Raw genomic sequence first — 14,404 nt, forward strand, 5'->3', positions numbered from 1 at the left:
TGCGCGTGTGTTTGCGTATGTCTGCGGGGAATAATTTTTTTATCCGGCCGTTCTGTTTGTGAAAAGCCCACAAACAGTGAATGGTGAATGCTTGGACGCTGGACAAAACACAAAACAGTCAATCTAGATGTAGATGACGATGATAATAACTTCGTTTGTTAATCCATTTTTATTCGCTTTTGAGTAGCAACAACTTACGACAACAAAAGACGTTGCTCGCATCAAGAAAATATACTGCCATTCTATATATGTTTGCTATTATCAACTTTAAAGAAATACTATAATTGCGTCTGCCTAGTTTGCTTCAGGGGTGATGATGAAGGAAGAAAGTAAATGCTAAAACTCTATGACTGCTAGATAGCCAACTGTAGTAATAGGTCTCGTCTAGGCTAGCATATATGCAGTCATTGTTATAGGTGCGCAAGAAACGACGTGGCTGGTTCGTTGTGCGTGGTGTTTGGTGGTTTGTTTTCGATTTGCTGGTGTTACGTGGATTACTACGTGCTCCTCCTGCCGTAATATTACGTGTTAGGGCTCTTGTGCCACCTGAAACATCGTGAGTGCTGGCAAAGCGTCTGTGTCGTCGCCGTACTGCGCTGCTGTAGCAAACGCACATCGAGGTCGCCATTTGACAAAATACCTGACAAGTTGTGCGTGCCTACGTGAATCAAGAGTCTCTACTGCAAGTTCCAGTCTGTCGACGCGACGTGTGAAAAATGCTGCGTGTTCTGCCGTAAGTAATTGTTTATCGTGGTGCATGTTAAAATTTTATTACGCGTTGCCGCAGTGCTGTTTTGTTAAACGTGTTGAGTATATTCCTTGGTGTTCGGCTCGCCGCGCTTCTTTTATTGTAAATTACCGGCTGCGTCGGCGCGGTCATAATGAGCTTCCAGGAGCGGCGGCCAGTATGCTGTGTGAGTGATCGACCCCCTTGCCATTGCCGGCAACGAAAACATTATGCTGACGGCCCAGCGGCCGCCGCTTGGCTTGGGTGGATTCGACGCTAAAGTTTGTTGCATGAAAAAAAAAGAAAACTGTGGTAATGGTTGTAAAACGAAGCGCCCACTCCCCGATTTTTTTTTTCTTTAGGAGGCAGTTGACCCACAGTATATTTTTTTACAGGACGTAGGCAGCGTAGCATTGTTCTAACAAGTAGGTTTCGTTTACGGGTTAAGAAATGCTAGGAGGCTGCATTACATTTGTAGTTATAATACGTAAGAGTTGCATATACGTTGAATTTTCAACATTTAAGCATTGCTAGCAACTTTATAAGTAGTACCACATGCACAAGGTCTTTAGACAGTGAACATTTGACCAGATAATTGTTTAGACGTCGCAGCTTGAAAACTTTCTGTTCCAGCCTGCATTACTGGTGCAGTCACAGGGCAGCATTCACTGTTTTAATGCAAGAAATTTTTCCACCTTCCTAAGCTCATCCAGCATCGTCATGATCAGACAGAAATTCTTGTGTGGTGTGACATTACTTGTAGCTGGCTTGCATAAATTGTGTTGACCGTAACATGTTCAGCATGGGTAAAACGTGTTGATTCTTAGAAATATGCATGTGATGGGGATACAATCACGGTGCGAAAAAGATTCAACAGGGCGTGGGCTTGCCACCGTGATCCTTCACCATCCTGTTTTTTCGTTTCGTCAGCATTTCAACTTGCCTACCCCTTAGAGGTATTGGCACGCTGAGACGTTCACCATGTGCCTCAGAGAGAATTTTAATGGCGCCATGAAGACAAAATGCAAGTTTGTGTTATTCGAAAGATTTCGTGTGGTATGGTGCCCCCAGCACTTGTCCAAATGCAAACGATGCTTTATTCACTGAGAAATTCATTAATTTAAGCTAAAATTTTGGTTTTCCCGCTAAATCGTGCATTTTCAGGGTCTGCAATGACATCACAGGAAGCGACCGCTCTGCAGCCGATTGGGAAGCCTTCTTTACCGTTAGTTAACCTAGATGGTGCCACCATACCGTGGCAAGCCGCTTTCTGCTTTTGTTTTGTTTTTACCGTATTTAAACGTGGCTTGTTTTTGTTCAGCGAGAAAATAATCGTTTCGTGAAACATAGTGCTCGCTCCACAAATATGGTCACGTAAGACACCGTTGCTTGTGTCAATCGGCCATTGTTGTCCGAGACAACCCCAAAGCCCCGCAGTCCTGTGCAGCTAAACCAAGCATAGTGCGCGCAGTACCAACATCAGTACGCATCGGTACTTCTATGCTTACGTGTGCTTTCCTAACCTTTACTGTTGGTCCCACCATTCTTACTACTGTAAAAAGAATGTGCCCTAAATTTAAGCGCAAATAGTTCGTTCGGCAAGCTTATAGCCTCTGCCTAATTCGCGTTTGCTGTTGCCGCCCTCCGCTAACTGCAGAGCTGGCTGGTATGACATAGGTTCTGTTGCGGGAAATGAGCTGGTGGGTCGCATGGCCATTTCCTTTTTTCCTAATTTGTAGCTTATTTGAGTGGAGTTTATGTTAAAAATGGTGTCAGCGTGATTCTAGCAACGGAATCCTTTGAATGAACCAAACTTGTGTTTTTTCTTCATTTCTCCTTTAAAAGCCGTAACCACGTTTCGCACCCTCTGGACCAGAGAATATGCTTGCACAGTGGAAATCTGGGGCCACAGATTTCTACCACCTAGGGATATTTAATAGGCTTAGTTTAACATTAATTCAGTGTAACGATGATTCTGTTCCTTTAAAGTATGGCTGAAAGCCTTGTAAGGATTGTCATGTATGTACAGTGTTCACGGATTGAAACGCGACACTGCAAGCGCGTGGCCTGCGCTACATGCAGCGCCGCCAGTGGACGCCCGTGGAAGCTAGGTGTTGCATTGTGGTATACCACGAGGATGAGAGTGTTTTGACAATAAGCTTGCTGCTTCCGGTTGCCAATAAGCGGGCAGTGGTTCCCCGCAGCGACAGCGGTGCGCTGTCAGCGACAGCGGCGTCCATGGACGGCGCTGCATGTATTGGCGGCCACGCGCTCGCAGTGTTGCGTTTCAATCAGTGAGCACTGTACTTATTTTTTAGCTTGAAAGAACTGAAGGTGCCTTTTTGCACCTACAAAAAAGAAATTCTGTCATGTCCTGTCAGAGCGAGTATTTCACGGCATTATACCGCATATTTACGGCTTGTTTACTACTTGAACTTCCATTTTTTACAGGGCCAGGTGTTTCACATGGACGATGTACGTTGTGAGCTACCAGAAGAATTGGCTGCCTCCTGTTTCTATCTATCCTGCACGACCTGTAAGTGGAGTTCATTACGGCTGTGAAATGCATGAAAATCTCGATATTGAAGGCTGAGAGAACATGAAAATTTAGAAAACCATTGTGGCATTCTTGTGGTACCTTAGTGATATTAAGACATAGAAACATTGCAGAGATGGGGCAAAAAATAAGGATCCGATGAGGGTGAGAAACTTCCTGGTACCTTTCTTATTTTTTTTGTCGCATCAGGGCTGCATCCTTGCTCCATGAAATAATTAATAACGACTTTGTCACCCTTGTTCACTGTGGTAGTTGCGTGGTGCCCACAGACAGTGTGTGGGGATTTTTCTTCTACCGCCTATTACAGATGAGCTAGATCTTTAGACTTCTACTCAAAAGTCATATTATGGATTACACTACATCAGTGAAACAATTCCATGCACCCAGAAATAGAATTTAGGTGAATTCACTTCAATGCCCTAGATGCAACTTGTGCCTAGCAGTGAAAAGGGTGTATTGCGTGCCTTTTTGCCACTTTGTTTCTTGTAGTGTAATGAGTTTCACTGGACATCGTAGCCCCCCCCCCCCCCCCCCGAACAACTATTTACTCTAGCAACTATAATGATGGTCCTAATTGTAGAAGGGTACCCGCCGCGGTGGCTCAGTGGCTAAGGCGTTGCGCTGCTGAGCACGAGGTCATGGGTTCGATTCCCGGCCGCGGCGGCTGCTTTTCTGATGGAGGCGAAAAGCAAAAACGCCTGTGTGTACGAGATTTCGGCGCACGATAAAGATCCCCAGGTGGTCAAAATTAATCCGGAGCCCTCCACTACGGCGCATCTCATCGCCTGCGTTGCGTCGGCGCGTTAAACACTACAATTATTCATGTAGAAGGGTACTCAGCAATTGAAGAAAGAGCTGTGGGGGGTTCTGGTTTGTGTATCAGACTTTGTTTGGAATATTGTTATGTAGCCACGGATAATGCAGGGTTTTTGTAAAAATATCGATTATCGGAGCAAACTTGGGCTCCGCAGTAAACATAAAAATACACAAACCTCGAAGGAGTCAGCAAAAGGACGTGCATGGATGAGCGTTGGCGAATTGAATGCTGCAGGGTTTCTTTTGCACTCGTTCATTTAGATCGAGAACATTTTCAATAAAAAACAGGAAAAGCTAGGATAGGGATCGCAAAGCAACACCCTTTCCATATCAAACAGGACTGCTGGTGCAGCATACAAAGGAAAAAGGGGAAAAAGACGGTTCCCTTAAAAAAGGATAAGATTGCAGGGTGTGGCCAGGTGCTTGTAACAAAATATTTTGTAAACAAATCAAATGGCGTGGTTGGGGGCAATATTATGATGTTTATAGTAATAAAAACCTGCATTATTTCCGAACAGTATGAATGCTCTGTGTGCAAACATATGCAAAAATACTTGTGTGTTTTTAGCGTTTGAGTGCACGTTACAGAGTAGTCAGCTCAAGTTACTGCGGTAGCTTTCCTCATTGCTGGTAAGCATAAACCCTGAAATTAAATTTGCTGTATTCGACCGCTTTAACCCTTTCACTGTCACTGATGTCCTGGTTTGTCTTCGAATTTCTCCTCCACGGTGTAACTGACATACCGGTGCGTTTTCTGTTGTGCGTTAAAAAATTCGTGCCATGGTGCAAAGTTGGCGCACCTGCACTGTTTGTGCTATCTGTCAAAGCTTTCTAGTAGCTTGTATTTTCACAAAGTACAGAGCGACCACGCCCAGCTTTCGCTTCTTGGGGGTCACTCCGTGCACTGTACATTTGTTGGGATGAGTGACCACGTGGCACGCGTGCAATGATGGGTGCAAGTGTGCTATCCACCACGTTTTTCTAGGGTTGTTTTTTATTTCTGTTCCCGTGTCTGCTACCCATCGACACAAGGAAATATAAAAAGTGAGGAGCCAACCCAGAGGTTGGTCAGTTCATGGTGATGTACATTTTGCTTTTTGTAAGCAAGCACAGACAAACAAACTAGACAATGCAAGTGCTGTCTCGTAAACGAAATGCACAATAAAACTGCTGGCTTTATAGGTTCCAAAGAACGCGTAGACACAAGCAACTACTCATGATGATGACTGATCAATGCCTGTCTTAGCATGTTCATGCAATTTTATGTTGCCTTCCCTGCCCCCCTCCCCCCCCCATATTGCTTTGTTCCCACAGTGCTGCTGCAATAATCTCATCTCAAATGTTCTTGCGAGGCTGTATAAATGCCTGCCATGAGGAGGCCATGAATCTAAACAGTACTTAGTTCTGGGTTGTGTTGGCTATGTAACAGTATGTCATATTTGATGTTCGTAAGCTCATTAGTTAATTTATGTGGTCTAAATTTTGTGGCTAATTTTGCAACCTAGAAGTTATACCTTCTCTTTCAGGATACTTGGTTCAGTTTTGTATGGGAACACTCCTTTATATTTATAAGCATAACCAGCAAATGTTTGAGACGTGTTTGTTTAAACCCCTTCATATGCGATCAATGCGTTTGTCATTTCAGGTTCAAGCGTGGCAGTGGCTATCCCGTCCTGTGAGGGGTAAAGATGAGGCGACACCTGGTGTGGCAGGCGGCAGCAGCACGTATGGATCCAACCTGAATAAAATAGTCAGATTTGCAAGAGTCGTGTGATTCATGTGATTTTCGTCAGGTTGCTCTTACAGAAACAGCTGCAGCATGAAACAGTGACTGTGGAGCTGGCTGACATTTTCTACATGCAGCTGGCTGTGGGGCACTGTTATTTGACAGCATGCAAAGGGCACTCAAAAGGTGGAAGCTTGTGGGATACGTAGAGGATGGAAACATAAAGGATTCTTGGAGGACGCAGAAAGTCGGTGGCGAAATTTCAATACAGGGGACATACAAGGGACGAATGCGGTCTGTTGCCTTCAAGACATATAGGGGACACACAAAGGCCGTATGGTGTCTGTGTTGCCTTTGGGAGATAGACTGGACGCATGGAGGACGGAAACACACGGGACACTTGGAGTACGCAGAAAGTCGGTGGCGAAATTCCAACACAGAGGAAACACACAGGACGCACGCAGTCTGTTTCCTTCGGGACGCAGACTGTCTTTTGACTGGACATAGAAATTTTCATAAGGGCGCGGCGGGATTGCACTGCTCGCACACGATCCGTTGACAGACAGCCACAGATCCACCGGGGTAGCTCATTGGCTAAGCGGTTGCGCTGCTGAGCACGATGTCGCGAGTTCAATTCCCGGCCGCGGCGGCCGCATTTCTGATGGAGGCGAAGAGCAAAAACGTCCGCGTGTACGATATTTCAGCACAGTTAAGGATCCCCCAGGTGGTCAAAATAATAGGAAGCCCCTCACTACGGCACACCTCACCACCTGCCTTGCGTCGGCGCATTAAACACTACAATAAGTCAGCCAAACAGCCATATTGCGTGTTTCCGCTAATATGTGACAGGTCAGCGGCGCAGCTGATTACCGCTGCATCCGCTAATAGCTATACGCAATTGTCGCGAGGGCAGCACATCACTTGCGCCAATGGCACAGGTAACGCCGACATCGTCGACCTGTCGGCTTTCAAGGTACAGCGCGCCTTTGTCCGTTTGTGCGCGGAACGTTTGTTATCAATTCATTCAGGAGGCCTAAGCGTGCATGTCCCGTGACGGGTTTCTATTCTTTTGTAATTGGAGTGCATCATGACTAAGCTGGAAAACACTAATAAGGAATAGGTAGAAATACGGAACTGTTCATTCGAACGTCCTGCAAACAGCTCAGCAACATTCAAAATGGAATTTTTTGCCTCGCTTCGTTGCTTCAGAATTTGGATTCAGTAGTTGGCTAATTATTCTTAACTAATTATATAATTTCCAAAATACAAAAAATAGATTATTATACTACATAGAAAACAGAGCAACATATATTTGTTCGCGTCATCTTAGAGTTCACCGGCAATCGGCTTATTTTGAACATTTTGCTGAAGTTAGCTGAAACGCCATTATATGTAGTACTGGTTTGAACATTTCAGTGAGAATAGTTGGCGGATTCGTTGAAAAGCTTATAAATTGATTACTGATTTTGGTTGGATTTATTGATTAAAATAATCAGTAATAAGCAAGCGGATAATTTGTTGTGTTTACTTTAAACCTTTTTCTTTTTGTGGTCCTCTTTATCTAGCGAAGAAAAGTACCTCTCAATATGCGGCTTATTTTGCTTGTTGAGCTCGCGAAATAGTCCGTGCGTATTGTTCGACATGCTGCCTTTGGCACAAGCGCTTTAAGATGGCCTCAAACTTCTACGGTGGCTTCCGCTCTCCGCTAGGTCCAAGTCGGTCTCGTTTGTTATTTTCTGGATGTGTAGCAACGTGCTGCCGCCGTTCTTTCTCGTAAACAAACTAAACCGCAGATTGTCACATTTGTGTCAAGTTTGAAGTCGAACGGTGAACGGGTTTGTGTAAGAAAGGCGTCACATTTTTTGTCAGTGAAGGGGGTGATATTGTAAGTACAATAACCATTTCTGCGCAGCGCAGACGCGAATGACTGTAAAACTAAAACTTTTGCTTTCAGTGTTTCATACAATCGCACCCTGCGATATTAGGTGAATCACATGCATTAGTATTTGCATAACAAAAAGGCATCACAACTTTCGTTACTATTGTTTTATCAGTAGTCACCGCCCCCTTTTTGAGCAACATTCACGGCACCGAATGAACGCCAAAAGGCGGCACAAGAATATAACCACAATACTTCGCGGGTTGAGCAAAAAGCAATGTCGAAACGCATCCCGCCTACTGTCTTACTTTGTTCCCCAAAGTGAACAGAGTTTGGCAACGCTTTCCAAGCGAGAGCGTGGCAAGATCAAAGAAAAGGTGGCATTCACACCTCAAGCTAGTTTCATATCAAGAAATACCACTGCATCACAGGTGAGCTTCAAGAGCAACCTATGCTTGATAGGTATTAATATGCAGGGGCACAACATAGCACAGCCAATGCAAAATGGCCCGGAAATTACTCTGGGATTTAGAAATTTCTGTAACATTCGCAATATACATGGAAAGACTAAACAACGCAGCACACATTGGACATAGGAATTACGCACCTTAGCAACTTACGAATTTATTGTACTTTTTGCTTAACAGCGGTACAGTAGAATATCCATAAACGGAAATCGCTTAAACGCATTGCCGCTTAAACGGAACATTAGCCGGTAAGTTCGTTGGTTTTGTATTCAGATAACGTAAAAAAAACTTCCGGTAATCGGAACTAAAATTTCTGCGTTACCGTGTAAACGGAACTAGAATCGGAACTTCCTGTGATACCACTCGGAATGAGAATCAGCTTTTTAAGGTTCCGGCTGTTTCGTTTTTGTTTTTTCTTCCTCCGTGTTTTTTAGCCTCGTTGGACTCGTAAGCTTCATCTCGTAAGTGGTTAGCCGTGTTAGCGCAACAAATGCAACATCGCAGTTCTTGTTCCAGTCATTTGGTCTCGATTCAAGACGCCGAGGTTACAGGGCTCAGCTCCTGCCGCCTCGTTTGTGCCATCGCTGTGCTATTCGCGCTTCATTAAGACGTTGCCGTCTTCTACATTCGGTGGCTCGTAAGAACTCGCAAAATTCCAGCCTGTAGCCTCCGTGAAAATGCAGTTGCAAGGACTCAAACAAACATAATTGATACATTTTGCTGTGCACAGCGACTCATTGTAGCCAAATCAACTTTGTGAATGCTCCGCCTAAGCCTCTTGTAGTTTTCTTGCTTTCTAAAAAACTACCCGCTACATTCACCTTCTAGTGCTTAGAGTTCCATGATATGCCCTTACGAGTGTGCACGCACATAAGTTTGCACCTTTGCACATCTATCTCACTAAACGGGACTCCTGTTAAACGGAAAGAATTTTTTCGGTCCCTTGAAGTTCTGTTTAATGAGTCTGCTGTATTTTCACATTCCTTACATGTAGTATCTTCGTGCGGCATGTATACTTACAAAAAAAAGTAATGTTGTGGTCTTGGATCTCTGTGTTTGCACGACCATGAGTTACTGTTTGCCAGTATGGAAGTTTTATTGAGATTGGAAGTTTGTTTTATGTCTCTAAAGTTTATTATCGCACACTGCTTGAACCAGTTCGGCTGGTACCAAACTTCACCGTTTGTTTTACTGGTGCAGCCCGAGGTACCTTCAGTGCGCCGTTCTATTCCCTGGTCTTACGACGAGTGCTGGATCAGTTCATGACTTTGCCTGCACACCCTGCCGCGGGAGGTGCAGACGCAGACGAAAAAAAAGTCCCCCGCATTTCCACGAGGGGGAGAATGTGAAAGTGCGAATGCACGGTTGTCGGCCCGCTTGCGGCGCTTGCGCTCGGCCCCCGCAGCCCACCGCCTCGCCGCCTTCTCTTCCATCTCTTCCATCGGGTTTGTAGTATCACGTGTACACCACGCAGTTATCAAGCCGCTATAACGCCGCTGAGTTGCCAACGCACGCCGCTGACGACGTAGTTTGAATGCGTTAAAGATATAAGGCGCCTCACTAACACTGATATCACCGTCGCGTCCGTGGCTTGGTCGGTAGAGCGTCGCGCTGCGGCCGCAAAGTCCTCGGATCGAAACCTGGCGCCGGATGCTGTTTCTTTTTTAAATATAGAGGAGCACTGCGGACGCCGCCGCCGGCGGCGGTGGATGGTTTGGGGTCGCTTATAAAGTGCATTCGCACTTAAAAGTTCCGGTATGTTAACGCCGAGTATGCAGGATGGCGGAACCGGCTTTGCACTGCTCTGTACTTGTTCAATAGATGCTGTGTGAATTGAACAGTCTTCTATAATATGCTCCTGTGCCTACAATTTCATTAGGAACGAGCCCACTCGTCCTAAGCCCACTCATAACTTGAGAACTTGTATTCTCCACCTCGTCCCACCGCCCTTTTGGTTCTATTGCATCTATAATAAACTGGGAATTTTCCGCCAAAATGTCTTATTGTCAGATGGCTTTCGTTGCACCGCGAATGTGTTAACAAAAGCCCTGATACACGCTGCCCGGCAAGTTACCAATAAATCGGGTCAGTGGTTGGTTTGGACTAAGTTAATCTCGCTACAATAGTGTTACAGGGTGGGACGTAAGGTTACGTAAAACTAGCGGAGAGCTGATTTATGTTTTAGAGTGTGTGTGCGTGTGCGTGTGTGTGTGTGTGTGTGTGTGTGTGTGTGTGTGTGTGTGTGTGTGTGTGTGTGTGTGTGTGTGTGTGTGTGTGTGTGTGTGTGTGTGTGCGTGTGCGCGTGTGTGCGTGTTTGGGGGGTAACTGTGTGACGTGAATTTGGTTGAAGCGCTGATCATACAGGGCGTTGAGGTTAGATACATAGTGGGTTAATAAAATTTTACACTTGTTAGAGCTGTACTTACGGAACAGGTGGCGATGCCGTTGTGACCAGGCAATGGGACGACTAACACACGTGTTTGAACCCTTTCAACGTTGCTTAATTTGTGTATCATTGTTTGTTGCCCTCATTCATGACGCATTATTGGGTTGTAGTTGCAACGTAGGGGTCCAATTGAGGAATACCCTGGTCCAAACACTAAGCTGGATAATATAATTTCAGTTGTCACAGATCAAATGTTCACAGCCAACTGTACAGAATGTGCTACAGAATGTAAAAGCCAAAATTGCATCCTTTGAGCCACTCTTTCAACGCTTAAAGGTTACTCCAAAAAGGTTGATGATGGTGTTAACCGAAAAATGCCATTTGTTGTAAGCTCAAGAAGACGAATAAAAACGAGTATTTAGAGAATCGTAGTCATCAAGATAACCTAGTTGTGTATGACGTGATGGAAAAGTGCGATGAAGATCATGGCGGTTCGGTGGAAAGTGTCGTGACCAACATCTTTGCGGGCATGCTATGGGTCCAAGGGATGCCGGCGGTGCCCATACACCACGATGGCAAGAAAAATGTCATTCGATGGTGACCTGTGGTGATTAGATTTTATGACTTTACAGAAAAAAAATGACAGAAGTGCGGACCTATTTTATGATGAAAAGTTTTCCTGTATCTTTTACGGAGAAATTTGTACGCGCTGTCTCTGAAATGCGCCGGAAGCTGTAGCAATGGACTAGGTAAACGCGACAATGGCGATAAATTATTCATGTGTACGAAAAACCTAAAATAAAAAATATCTTTTTTGGACTATACGCAGCATAAGAGTGGGATCCTATAACGATATGCCCGCAGATTCCTGCGCGTCCGACGCGTTACGCTTTAGGGATACTTCAGCGATTTCATTACTTTGTTTTAATCTGTACAATATTGCTAACAAAATAGATATATCCCAACAGTTGTTATTGCGGTACCATTATGACATTGTAATTACAGCAGAAACGTGCCTAAATACTGCCATATATGATCCCGAGTTGCTTTTTCTTTTACTCTCCTACGTATGGATCGTAACAGTCACGGAGGGGCCGTAGTTATTTGTATAAAAATAGTCTTTCATTTTTGACCCTACAAGGCACGCCTAACCACGAGCGTACATGCCTGGAGCACAATGAGGGTAATAATACTTATTTCTTACACGGAATCTATAGCAAACCTTAAACTTAAGAATACATTATTCCAATGCGAGATTTGTTTCTTTAGAAACTGGCGGTGCCCACTACAACTTTTCATAACTGGTGATTTCTACCTCTCTGGCATTGAGTGGCATCAGCTTTCAACTGGCCATCATTAAGTAAGCACTTATGATCGGCTTTTAAATGTAATGTATAGTTTCTCGATATCTCAGTTGGTAAACAAATCCACGATTATACAAATAGGCGCCCATTCAGTACTTCATCTCGCGTTTGTATACTGTCAGAGAACACCTGACTTAAGGGAAGAAGGAATTTCTTATTAAAAAATGATTTTACCTACGTTCCTTGCCCAAACTCAGAATTCCAGCCACAACAATCAGTTCTTCAGAACTCCAGTCGGGCATTATATTAGGGCAAATTACGAAAGCATTATGAACCATTTAGAAATAGTGTCTTTGGCATTTCATGTTATTCCAATACAAGCATTGATTACTTATGGTAAGTTTACACGCGCAATAGAGTTTTGTCAAGCAAACTTCATTCCTACTAAACGGAATCGTACATAACAGCAAACACCATGGATTACATGTGCCATCATTGTGATTAGGAGAAAGATAAACAAATTAGAAAAAGAAAGAAATACTCTAGCAGACATATGTCTGTTTGCACGAACAATAAAGGTCGAAATAAAAATAAGACCATTTTTCAACAGCGCTGATAAGTTTTATCATAACTCAGCTACAGAATTTTCCTTGTTATTAGTCTTTTACACGTGTTCATACCGCAGCAGCAGCCGCGACAACGCCTCCCTCAGCAGTGCCGGGGAGAGGAAAACGTGGCGGGTATTCTAAATTTCTTTTGCAGATTACGCCAAAAAAGGGCCGGTCCTGATAATGACTCAAGGGTTTTTAGACGATATTCTGAACAGCCGGTTTCATTCTTGTACGCAACCTTTACGTCGTCAGTCAGGACCGCCACCCTGCCCGAAGGTTGGCTTTGTTCGAAAATCCCTCCCAGCCGTAAAGGCAGCACAAACTGCCGACCTAAATGTGCATGCCAGTCTCACTAACACGTTGCTTCAAATTGATGCAACACATTCTCAACAAACTAATAAAATCACTTCTAAGCAAACAATCTGTTTTACCCGAAACAACGCGGATTTAGCAAGGGTTTCTAGACGGTGGCTTACCTTCTTGAAACAATTTCTGATTCTGCTGTAGCAATAAATTCCAATCTACAACAAAATCTTGATGTGGGCGAGTTGGTACATACTCCTAAAAAATTATTCGGCGCTAAAACAGGAACAAAGAAGAAACACGTAACACACAACACGGAGCCGTGTTGTGTGTTACGTGATTCTTCTTCGTCCGTGTTTTAGCGCTGGTTAATTTTTTAGCAATCTACAAGTTGATATAATCTTCGGTGTTTACAATCTCTTGAGCACCATGAACAATTTACACTCTCATATTTTCTTGAACAACTTCTGAAGTCTTCGAGTCACCGCCCTCTCGTCCTAACGACTTGTGGCTGATAATATAACGAAACTCGCCAAAACACAACGGTAAATCCTGCCTTGAAAGTCCTTCACAGAATTGACTCTTTATTTGAAATCATGTACTATATGCGCGATTTACTGAATTTGTCACGGCAATTTTCCGCCTGTTGTGAATTACTAGATAACACGCACAAACCAATCACGTACATGACGGGTTAAAATCATCCTATCAGATTCGCGCCTCGGCCTACTGTGATCACTAGCGATGGTTTACGCCACCTAAACTTCCCTATTGACAACCCACCTTAACGTAGATCTACCAACAGCTTAGGAATGTTTCAAAGTGGTTTATGTTGTGGTCGTTTCATTGCATTACTTTAAAATATACTGCAGCAGGACGAGTGGCAGAGCTAATTTTAAAATAATTATCCAAGCCGTCACCGTGCTTACAAAACAGAAACAATGGAAGGAAGCGCTGTGTCATAATTTTCATTGTCTCGGTTTTGTGAGTGTTTTAACGGCCATAATCAATACCCTAAATTACACGATACCAAGAGGCTATTTTTGAATTACGATCTTCTATAGCGCGCATCCAATGTAGTGCGTTTGGCGCTCTTCGTATGCATGCGCTAGGCAGGCCAGTTTTCTAGTACTGAGAAGCTCTCTATTGGCTCTACAAGGAGGAATGTATTCATGGCTGATGTAAATGTAATTGTTGCGCATAGAAAGCATGGGCATAAAATATGAGCGATGGTAGTTTCTTGTACCACAAGGCGCATTGGTTTTTTGAAAATACCAAAGATATATTTACCAGACGAAGATGAAGAGGAAAGTGGACATAGGGATATTCACCCATCCTCTGACACAGACGAAGCCGTGGGCAGGTTTGTTGATGGCAGCCATGTAAATAATGTAAATACAGAGCGCTCGCCCTCGTTTAATCCTCGTATTATCTTTCGTGGATTGCGCGGGTTAATTCCGATACCGGCAGCAGTATCGCACCATCACCACTGCGGCGCAAACACTCAAAATATATGGGCCGTGTCAGCCAGTGTCAGCCGCGCCACGAGCAGCGCTCGAAGATGTCCTCTGCCCGGTGTCCCCAGGCCGTGAGCAGGCGATCCAAAACAACCGAGACTAGACATGATG

At 44.3% G+C, this 14,404-nt stretch overlaps 1 long non-coding RNA gene across 1 annotated transcript; it reads left to right on the plus strand.

Annotated features, from left to right (window-relative positions):
* The first annotated feature begins 528 nt into the window (after positions 1-528).
* On the plus strand, positions 529-5,876 carry LOC144164044 (uncharacterized). Its single transcript, XR_013321015.1, has 3 exons — positions 529-733; positions 3,179-3,263; positions 5,746-5,876. It is a non-coding gene; the product is annotated as an uncharacterized LOC144164044 (long non-coding RNA).
* Positions 5,877-14,404: the final 8,528 nt, after the last annotated feature.

The sequence above is a fragment of the Haemaphysalis longicornis genome, unplaced genomic scaffold (assembly GCF_048455015.1).
Source record: "Haemaphysalis longicornis isolate Haplotype H1 unplaced genomic scaffold, Haemaphysalis longicornis Haplotype H1 scaffold_13, whole genome shotgun sequence".
Taxonomy (NCBI): Eukaryota; Metazoa; Arthropoda; class Arachnida; order Ixodida; family Ixodidae; genus Haemaphysalis; species Haemaphysalis longicornis.